This window comes from Aulonocara stuartgranti (assembly GCF_965226115.1).
Source record: "Aulonocara stuartgranti genome assembly, chromosome: 1".
Taxonomy (NCBI): domain Eukaryota; kingdom Metazoa; phylum Chordata; class Actinopteri; order Cichliformes; family Cichlidae; genus Aulonocara; species Aulonocara stuartgranti.
In genome coordinates this window covers 27,438,793-27,450,695 of record NC_138939.1, presented here as the reverse complement: position 1 = coordinate 27,450,695, position 11,903 = coordinate 27,438,793, and positions in this window count along the sequence as shown.

Genomic DNA, 11,903 nt, shown 5'->3' with positions numbered 1-11,903 from the left:
CCATCACAAGATTGGTTCAGATCTCTGGATTCATATATTTCCAAATTCCTTTGGAAAGATAAACCCCCGCGTATCAGCTTAAAAACGCTACAAAGAACCAAGGATAGAGGAGGATTAGATCTGCCTAATTTTCACCAATACTTCTTAGCCAACAGGCTTCAGTTCATCTCAGAATGGTCAAAACATACCTTCTTAGATGAGCCCTGGCTAGATGTTGAACAGGCACTATGCAAGGATCTAGAGATTTCAGACCTACCATTTATTAGCTCAAACATCAAAAGACATGAATGCTTTAAAAGTATCAACATCAGCTTTTCTCTGACAGCATGGTGGGAGTTTCTAAAAATAACGGAGTGTTCATTAATCCCATGCAAACGTACACCTATCTGGAATAACCCTGACATATTACAAAACAATAATATGATTAATTTCCCAGAATGGAGTTGTAAAGGAATTAAATACTTAGAACATATATTAGAGGGAACAGAATTTATTCCATTTGACAGACTAGTTGCACAATATGGGATCAACAAGAAAAGATTTTTAGAATATCAACAAATTAAATCCTTAGTAAAAAAGAAATGTAACCTCAGTCAAGTTGAATTACAAACACCACCAAGTGCGGCACATTTCCTTACTCTTAAATCACCCAAATTATTATCTAAAATATACAGAACACTTTCTAAATTAGATGAATCAATATCCCTTCCTATTGCAAAGTGGGAAGCAGATTTATCAGTCAGTTTAGACCAAAACTTCTGGTCTCAGGTATGCTTAAAAACCTTTAAATTGATTAAAAATCCCAGTCTGCAATTAATACAATACAAAATACTACATAGAGTGCACTATACAGGTCATCGGATGTTCAAGATGGGCTTTACATCTTCCAACAACTGCTCACACTGTCAAGGCAATACACCAGACAATTACATTCACGCTCTTTGGTTCTGTCCACCAGTGCAAAAGTTTTGGCGCGAGATATGTGAAGACTTATCAAAGTGTCTGAAATGTAACATTCCAACTTCCCCCTTAGTGTGTTTGTTGGGCAGCTTAGATAATGTCACTTCAGAAAAGAATATAGCCCATATGGTTTTCACTGCCCTATGCATAGCCAAGAAAACTGTCCTCATGAACTGGAAAAATAAAAACAATCTTAATTCTAACCAATATAGAAATTATCTATTAGATTACATTAGTCTTGATACAGCCTCTGCCACCACATCAGATCAATTGCTCTGGGCTCCTTTGATCAGCTCCATCACCTAGTGGGGGTGGGGGGTCATAGTTTGGTCCCGCCTTCACTGTTGTGATTGGTGTGGGGGTAGGGACAGGCTTAGGGCGTCGGGGGGTTCCCCGGAGGCATCTTCCTTGGGGAGCTCAACCCGGGGTAGCGGTCATGTCCGGTTGGGGGCTCTTTTGGCTCTCGGGTGACTGTTTCCTCGTGGCTGCGTGCAGCGGGGCTAGGGGAGGGTCTGTGCTGACGGACGTGGGTTACTGACCTGGTAGCCTGTCTGCCCCTGGGTGGGTCCGGGATGGGCGTGAGGTTCTGGGGGCGCTCCGTCTCTGGGCTGGGGCCCTGGCTGGGCCTCGGGGCCTTGGGTCCTGGTTTGTGTGTTGCTGGGGTTGTGGGCGGGTGGGTGCATGGGGGCCCATCCCTGGCGCAGGGTGCCGCCGGTGCGTCGAGCCACCTGGGGGGCTCTTCAACTGGTGGGGGAGATTGTCACACCTAGCAGGAGCTTTCCTCTCCCCAGGAACTCTCTGCAGGAGGGGGAGATACAGGAGAGGTGGAGGAAGATCTCAGCCTGGGCGTCTATTGTCTCATGTAGTCTGGAAGATGAGTGGATGGTGGGGTGGGTGCAGTTTTCTCTGTGGTGGGGTTGGGTGGACTGTCCCGGGCTCTGTGGGGCCGGGGGGCGCTGCTGCGCTGGGCCCCGGTCTGGATGGGCCTGGGCCCCCTTTCCCTGGTGGGTCGCGGAGTATGGGAGTGCCTACTGGGGTCAGCGGGGGAGCTGGCCCCAGGGAGGGGTCACTTGGCCCTCCCTTCCTTCCCTCCCCATCTCCAGCTGCCTCCCTCCTCCCGCTCCACCACAACCACCCACACATGCAGGGCCTTGGAGTAGGGGTAGGTCACCAGGGTGCAGAGGAGGCTACCCCCCCCTCTGTCCCCTTCTGGCTGCCTCTGCCTCAATTTTATCCCACAACTTAGACATTCACATTACTCACACTCTCATTACACATACATATAGGATCTTGGGGGTGGGCACGATACACGGAGTCCAAATTACCATCAGGGTGTACACCTCACCCCTGACGTCGTTGCCCACCTCTCAATTTTGAATACACGTAGACATTGAGGGCTAGCAGGAGGGACTATGCGCTTACCTGCTGCTCTCTGGCAGGTAGCTCCATGCCCTCCTGGGTTTTAATTGCACCTTAGAACACACATGCATCAACACTACAATGAGCGGGTGGAGGGAGGTCTGGAGTCTTCTCTCACCCCCGTTCTCTGCGGCCTGCTGGAGCGGGGGGGCTGGGAGGAGGAGTTGGCCGTCCGACTGCGGTCTGGAGTGTGGGGCCTCCCTGCTGCTGCGGAGTCGGGGCGGTCTGCCTCTCCCCACCGCAGGGAAAAGGGTAACATCACCTGGGTCTGGGTGCAGATACCCCCTCCAGGGGCAAGGGTACCTAGACCCGGTTTGTAGAGTACGCTTGGGGAGTGTGATCGGGTGTACAGCGTCTCTTTATGTCTGTCTCCACGTTGGTTGAGTGTGGAGTAAGTGCATATGAGAGCATGAGGGTGGGAATGGATGTTTGTGTCTGTGTGTGCCTGTATGTCTGTGTCTATATGTCAGGTTGGGTATCAGACGCCACCTCTCTGGGGACATCTCAGGCCCTCCAAGGTTTGGAGGCCTATCTCCACCCACCACCACTTCCCCTGCCAGTGGCAGACTCCCTCAGGTGTCGGTGCGTTGGTGGTTCTTTGTGTCTGGGGGTGGGCGTCCGGGTACACACCGGCTCACTCCTTGGCGGCCGCTTATCGGGGCCTGGAGCCTGGGGCTCGCTCGGGCCACTTCGGAGGTGGGGTGCCCCCGGCCTCTCGGCCTGGGGCTCGGTCACTCAGGCACAGCTGGCTGCCGGCGGAGCTCACGGGCGCGTCACTGCAACTCCCCCTGGCTTCTGCTCCGCGGCTGTATTTATTTTAGTATTTATTTAGTATTTATTTATTTATTGTTATTGTCAAGAACAATGAAATTGCGTTTGGGGCTTCCATACAACCCAAAAAAAAAGAAGAAAATAATAAATACCCCTTAAAACCCAAGTGTACATATTTAACCCAGTGTGACTTCAATGCAATAAGACAATCCTTAGCAATAATGTTCGTAGAAATTCAGACAAAGACCTGAGAAACATGACAAAATACAACAATGCAACCCATTCAATATTATTGTACTGTGAGATATGATATCAGATATGATAGTTATCTATTTAAGAAAGAGGGGGGGGGGCAGGAGGGGGAAGAGAATAAAGATATGATGCACCAATGCAGACCAGTTCATTGCTATTAAGAAGTTGGATATGGTTATTGTCCGTGAGAGGGGGGCAGAGAGTTCAGGAGCCTCACAGCCTGTGGATACAGGCTGTTGGCCAGTCTGGATGTTCTGGCCTGTATAGACCTGTACCTTCTCCCTGAGGGCAGCAGATGGAAAAGGTGGCGCGCAGGGTGATGTTGGTCCCGCAGGATACTGTGCACCCTCCTCAGACAGCGAGTGGGGAAGATATTACTGATCTCTGGCAGACTTGTTCCAATAATTCTGCCAGCTTCTTTCACCACCCGCTGGAGTGCTTGCTGATCGGCCTTGGTGCAGCTGGGGAACCACACTAGAAATCCATACGTCAGAACGCTGCTGATGGCACAGTTGTAGAAGTTCAACATCAGAGATCTGGGAATGTGTGTGCTCCGCAGTCTCCTCAGGTAGTAGAGGCGCTGTTGGGCCTTCCGTACAACTGAGGTGATATGGTTGCCCCAGGACAGGTCCTCGGTCACAGTTACCCCCAAGAATTTAAAACTGCTCACCCTCTCCACCGCCTCACTGCCAATGAAGAGAGGCAGATGGTTGTTATGACCCCTCTTCCGGAAATCTACAATGATCTCCTTGGTCTTTTTGGTGTTTAAGACCAAGTTATTGTCGTGGCACCATGACTCTAGTTGTTGCACCTCTGTCCTATAGTTTGTCTCATCATTGTTGGATATAAGTCCGAGCACTGTAGTGTCATCTGCAAACATCTGCTGCTGAGTGAGCCCTCATCTGGGACTCTCCTCAGCTCTTACTGGGACAGTGGCGCGGCTGCCCCTCTGTTGGTCTTCCTTGGTCTCTTGTGTTCTGGGGGCCTCTGGATGTCTGGAGTTTTGATCTCCTCCATACCTGCTTCATACCCTGGAGGACGGGGCTGTGGCTCCCCACACTCCCTAGCAGATCGTTACATGGAGAAACCTTTGGAATGCAAGCATGCTGATCCACACAGGTATGCACACAGGTGTACACACGGGTATTCACAGACGCAGACTACAGCTTTCTATGAGAGCAGCTGCTCATCTCACTGAGTTAAAACACAACTAACCCTGACACGCAAAATCAGTGGCCACACTGATAATGTGCTCAATTCATTTCAATGGGCAAAAGAAATTGCATAAAAAATGTAATATCTCAAAAAGTATAGAAGTTATGAGCACCAAGAGATATAGCCAGCATAAGCAGAAAGGGCAGATTTTTTTAAAGTTTGAATGGCAAAAATCGCATAAAAACTGTGGGGCCAGTTAAGGGCCAAAAAACGTACGGAAGCAACAAGAACTAGAAAAAGTTGCATTTCCTGTGAAAATGCAGTGTGAATGCCGTGTATTGGAATCTGAAAACAGCAGAAGGAGAAATATCTTCTGAAAAAACGTAGTGTTTGCTGAAAACTGCTGCATTTGAAAAGGTACACTGAACAGTGTCAATAAAGCACAGTGAGAGCAAATGGAGAAGATGTGTGACAGCCACAGGTAGGATTCAAACCTGCACCACCGTGTCTCACGGCGGCTGCTCATCTCACTGAGCCAAACTAGCTCTCATCCCAAAGAGAGATATGATGAGAGAATAAATGTTCAGTTTGTGCTGGAAAGAGGTGAAAAGGCTGAACTTTCTGCTGAAAACAGATGAAAAAGCTGAAATGGATATTAGAAAATTTGCTAAAATAATTAAACATTGCAGAATTTTAATAAATTGGCAGAAATATTGACCAGGCTGCACAACCTGAGGTTCCGTCAGCTTGAAGTATTTGCGGAAAACATGTTGTCATGGGCGAGATTCGAACCTGGGCCTCACGCTCTGAGAATGATTGTTCATCTCACTGAGTGATCACATTTGTAATGTGGTTCATACATCAAAATGGGCCAAAAAATGGCATAAAAAGCTTAATATCTCAAAAAGGATAGCCGTTATGAGCACCAAAAGATATAGGAGGGATTAGCAGAAAGAGCAGAGGAAACATATTATATTAATCTGTCACATTAAAAGCTGCGGATGCGTAATCCTCCTTTGTCTGTTTTAAATCACTGTCCTAAGCAAAGCTCACTGGAGCACTGCTAATAGCTTCAAATACAAACCAAGCATAGTACATATTTGTGAAAAAAAGAAATAAAAGAACACTTACAGTGTGCTGTGATAACAATGCAAGATACATGATCAACAGTATAAAGAGAGGTTCAAGTTTGAGTTATGTAAAATATATGAATATATATCTAAATAATGGATTATGCCAGTCTATGCACCCATATAAAGTGCAAGTTCACTCTGTCTATACACTGATCGATGATGGTATCATAATAACAGGTTATGTGCCAAGTTTGCACATTATTTTTTAGTCCAGATGCACTGCAGCCCTGTTCAATAAGATAATCCACAATCTGGCAACCCAAAGTCAGTAAATGATGATTTAAGAGATGTAACCACTTCTTTAAAATTTAACTGCAAAGTTTTTTCTCGTTGGGCTTACCTGCAGCCAGAGGTGTGGTCTCTTTTAAACCCCAAGACTGGAGCAGTTTCCCAGCCAGAAGGACGTTGGGATCACATTGGATCACTTTGAATTTGTTTCCCAAATCCAAGTTCTACTGAGAGATGCTAAAGGTCCACAGTTCTACCAGCTGGACCCCTTTTACAACAGATCAATCAACTGAACAAACAGACAGACACACAGAGAGACAGACAGATGGATTTAACTTCCTTAAAGTCATCTGGTGTTGAATGTAGGAGGATACTTTTGCCCAAATGTAGTCCATTTCTAAATACAAGCACAAACATTAGGTTAAGATGAATTGGTCACTTTGTAGTATTAACATAAACTACCGCCAGATGAGTCAGTCATTTCTGGGAAAGACACTCAGAAGGTGAAGTTTGCCAAATTGTTCCTGCCTGACTGCAACTCCAACAGATCAAGACAAGCATGTCCTGGCCTCCAGCAAAGCACCCCTGCAAGGATGCTCGAGTCAGGTTTCCAAATGTCCGAAACTTGAGCATCAGGTCGAGCTTCATGAATGTGCAGAAGATAAAGCTGTTGAACACAGTTTAAAAAGCAGGCAATAGTCAGGTGGTGCAGCCACTACAGAGTCAGGTATTTATTTGAACTAAGCTAGTAAACTATCTTAATAATCTACTAACTTTAAAATTTCAGCTTATAATAGGCTAATAATAAAGAACCATGTCTGGACATGCTATTCAAAATGAACCACAAGCTGTATTTGAATAATGTTTTTGATGGCCAATCCAGATTAATTTCAGTGTTGACTAGTGAATAATGAATGTGTGTAACACATGGAATCACAAGTCATTTTTTCCCCACACGCAAGTAGTACTTCTGCAGAAAACAAGACTGAAATCCCCATGCGTCATCTCCCCATTTAAAACTGGATGCTATGTTTTTTTTCATGTTGAATAGTGGTCAGGTCAGACCGTCTCTTACAAAGTGACGACTATAACTCAGTTTTGCATAGAAGGACTTTTTTAAATAAGCACAAGTGATATTCTGATATTCTGGTGGTGGTCAGAGGGCCCGGTGGTGCCAGTGTCCGGCAGCCTCGCCTCTGTCAGTGCGCCCCAGGGCAGCTGTGGCTACAATGTAGCTTGCCATCGCCAGTGTGTGAATGTGTGTGTGAATGGGTGAATGACTGAATGTAGTGTGAAGCGCTTTGGGGTCCTTAGGGACTAGAAAGGCGCTATATAAATGCAGGCCATTTACCATATGGTTAGTACATGCAGGCACTGGGTTTGGCAGAGACAGGACCAGGTGAGGCAGGACCAGGTGGTGCCCTGACGTCTGGTGGCATGGCAGCCACAGGCGGTGGAACTGGTGATGGTAAAGTAGGAGGTGGCTGAACAAACTCACTAGAGCCATCAGCGGACATGAGGATGTGCTGGAGCGGTTTTCCTGAACCTGAACTGAAACTGAAAGATGTGAACACACACTGGACATGCGCGTAACTACTCTGGGGATGGAAGTCTGTGATCAGACCTTGGAGTGTCCATCCTGAGTGGGTTTTGACCGCTGCAGGAGATCCATATGGACCATGTCTCACTGGAGTAGTAGAAATGATAAGGTGAGTATGATCAGAGCCTATAAGCAGTAGTGGAGCTACTTTATTAACAGATGGTAATGGGATACCTTGGACTGCTTGTATTTCCTTTGGAGCGAGAATATAGGGTAGGTGTGGTCTGAAAGTGCTAACTGACTTTTAGCGAAGGCATTATTAATTGTGAAAGTTTTCTCTGGGTGTGAAATGGGCGAGATCTTGAAACTTAAAGAACCTTGAATGCTTTCAACTTCTTGACAGACAGTTCTGAGTGATATGTTTTCAGCTTTCCCAGTTAGGTGGAGATGCTGCGCAGCTGATGTCAGAAGCATGGTACATTGACAATGTCCTCACTACAGGATTAACTTCAGTTCTAGGTCTCTGATTTACGTCACACAGGCTCTGTAGATGTCGTCCCATGCAGGTGGCAAAGTCTTTTCTCAGATCACACTTTGCAGCCTGATGAGTCCTAGCACAACCCCAACACCATTTGTTCCTCTTTATCCAGTTTATTCTCTCGTCCTTTGTTTTGTGAATAAACTCAGGATACTTGCTGATGTGGTGTTCAGGTGAGCAGCAATATGCGCATGTTGCCTTAGTCGTTATGATGGGCTGTGCTGGCTGTACCGGATCATCAGATGTATTTGATGTAGAATTGTTGTGAGTGGAGATGAATACTTACGGGCACATGGCTGGTTGAAGGATGAAACAGCACGGTCCTTTCTTGGTTGACACCTGCACTCCATTTGCAACCAGGATGAGAACAAAGGTAAGGTATATGTCATTTCTCCTTGTTTCCTATAAACATGCCGTTTAAAGCGACTAGAATGCTCTGCAGGCAGCTTTTCAAGCAGGCGATCAACATGGGACCCACAATGTAGTTCTGTCCTTGATCACCCATGGTGCTAAGCAAACCAACTAGAGCTTGTACACGAAGAGCGAAGTTATCCAGAGTCCGACCATCGCCTGCTCTGATAGGAGGAAGCTCTAGTGTATTCCGTAGTTCTTTCAATGCTAATTGTCTGGGTTGCCCGTAATGCTCATCGAGGGCTTTGATGGCTTGAGTATATGGGTCAGGAGCATAGGAAAAGGCAAGAGCTAATCGTTTAGCTTGGTGTACTTTCAGATGATCGAGAAGGACATGATATTTGAAGTGCTCTGTCTCGTGAGGGTCAAGAAGGTTGGTAAGAGCCATCCGTAACATACTGTATTGCATTTCATCTTCTCTGGTAAGGTCTGGGAAAGAAGGACCCTCAAGCTTATATACATGTGTTCTGGTAGTAACAGGGTGACTAGAACTAGCAGTAATGGGTACTGAAGGTTTCTGTGCATGCAAACCATAGATGTAGCTGGTTGCTGCTTTAAAGGCGGGTGCTGCTTTTATTCTGGAATGCAAATGAAAGGTTCATCTAATGGAACAGCAGGTTGAACACAGGGGATCTGGTAAGGATCCTGCAGCGGTGTGGCTGGGAAGTTAAAGGGAGTGTCATCTTGTGTAGGAAAAACTGGTCTAGGCAAACCACTTGAAGGAACTGCAGCATCTAATATTGATGAATTCTATGAAGGAGGGCTGGCAGCAGGAACTGTACCAGAATGACGACTGATCTGTGGGAGCTGAGAGGGTGATTTACAGGTTGCTGAATCAATCACTGGGAACTGCTCATGTTGCAGATGCGTTTGAGGAATGGAGGATTTGATTTCATCAGATGAGACAGTGCAAATTAAAGATCTGGAGGAACTGCAAGAACGGGGAGGAGATAAATGAATCATGAATTGCCTAATCTTCCTCATCGTAATCAGGAGTTCCTCATCACCTCATCTTGATTGGTGGGTAAAGGAGCAGGGTGTGTCTTGTGGGATTATAATATTATTTTATGCCATGTTAGACCCCTAATTAAAGATTGTGAATTATTATGTAGTTTTAGTTTGCATTATTCTCCTGAATTAGAATGTCACGGTTTGCCGGGGCAAGCCGTGTGGAGTTGGAGAAAGGACCCAAAAGGCGGCAGCTCTGGTGCAGGTGAGTATTTATTTACAGGAGTGGGTACAAACAGCAATGGTGGGTGAACATGAAACCGGAAACCTAAACTGGGGAAACTAACAACACAAACCAGAAACGAAGATACAGGGAGGTCCGAGGAAATACATACGGGGAGACGAGGGGAAACAACACAGACGAACCAGCCACTACTATGACAGAAGACACAACTTAAATACACTCAGAGAACACAGGGAGATTATACACAGGTGGGGAACACAGCTGGGAGTGATTAACGTGACGAGACTAGGGAGGCAAGTGAAAACACTCACATAAGACGCAGACCTTCACAATAAAACAGGAACTTACACATGAAAGGACACAACTAAGAAACGCGGACTAGATACAGGAACACACGGGCAGAACAGAATAAACACTAAACAGAGGAAGAACAGAACCAAAATCACAAGAAGAGAAAACACAAAACGCTGGGTCAAAAGGACCCAGGATCATGACATAGAAGAAGGTGATAACTATTACATTTGTTAAACGGATTTGCATTACATTAGACTGCTGGGCCCTGTTTCAGGAAGCCGGTTTAGTGGAAAAACTGAGTAAGTATACCCTGAGTTAACGAAAACTCTGGGTTTTCGGTTTCACAAAGCGAGTTCAGATGAAGCCTCAGTGAGTCACTATGACGACACACTCCGTGAAGCTAACCTGCCCCCTAGCAGGTTTACTACAACTAACCCTGACTGTCTCCGCCCCTTTGTCAGAAACCTGACAGTAGGAAGTGTCGGACATGGCGTGCCCCGTCCTTGAAGAGCCAGTAGATCGTGAAGCCCAAATTCTCCGCAGAGCTCTCCGCCGGGAGAGAGTGATCAGAGCGCGTTTGGACATTTTATCATTTCCTGATGATTTTCTGTGTGAACGTTACCGTTCTTCAGCACAATCTATAAGTTATTTGGATAACATTCTCAGGCCATATATTACGCATGTGACACATCGTGGACATCCTCTCAGTTCTGTACATATTATTTGTATTGCACTTCGGTTTTTTGCAAACGGGAGCTTTCTGTATAATATTGGTGACGCTGAGCACGTTTCCAAGGCTACCGTCTGTTGGGCAGTCAGGAATGTTACAGTTGCACTGAAACGTCTCCTGCACTCGTTTGTGGTGTTCCCCGGTCATAGACCCACAAGATTTATCAAAGAGGGATGCCACAAAATTGCAGGTATCAGGATGACCAAAACTTAATATATGATGTGGTGATACTTGAACTACTACTTAAATTTTACATTTATTCTCACGGTTCCCAGGCGTGATTGGCTGTATAGATGGCACTCACATTCCAATCATTGCTCCTTCAGTAAATGAAGGAGACTATGTGAACAGGAAGTCTTTCCACAGCATTAATGTACAGGTACATAGTTCCCTGTAGCATTTCAAACTAACAAATTATTCATTATAGTAATGGATGCTAATTTGTGTTCTCTGCACTGTGAAGATCATATGTGATGCTGCCAACATTATCACAAATGTGGAAGCCAAGTGGCCAGGCTCTGTCCATGACTCACAAATATTCCGTGAATGTACACTGAGCAAATTTGGACATGGTGAGTTGAAAATACTTTAAAATATATAAAGACCAATTGCTACAGGGACATTTGAACTGAAGTGTATCCTTCTGTCTTAGGAGAGTTCACTGGCTACTTGCTTGGTGATAGGGGGTATCCATGTTTACCCTATTTGCTTACCCCTTACCCTGACCCTGAACCGGGCCCACAGCAGCGATATAATCTGGCTCATTGCAGGACAAGAGCCAGAATTGAAATGACTATCGGAATGCTTAAGGCCCGGTTCCAGTGCCTGCAAAGACTCAGGGTCACCCCAGAAAGGGCATGTGACATTATTGTGGCATGTGTGATTCTTCACAACATTGCCACAATTAGAGGAGAACACTGTCCTTCTGAACCAAACATCAGCAGTGATCCAAACCATGAACATCCTGACCCTCCCACGGACATACAAGATGGAAGCGCAGTCAGAGACACCATATGTCACAATCATTTCTTTTGACCCATCACCTCAACATGTTGAAAGACGAATAAACAGATTTTCTGTTCAACTGGCTTTATTGGTCGCCTGTATTTCCTGTACACAAAGTATTGAAAGATGTAAACCTCATAAAGTGTCTCTGTTGCTTCCTCCTCTGTAACAGCTGTCAATGTTTCTTCATTATTTTCCTGTAGTAAAGAAATAAACAACATTGCTGTTCTACTGTAAACTCATATAATCTGTGGAGTATTACTCACAACTGCATG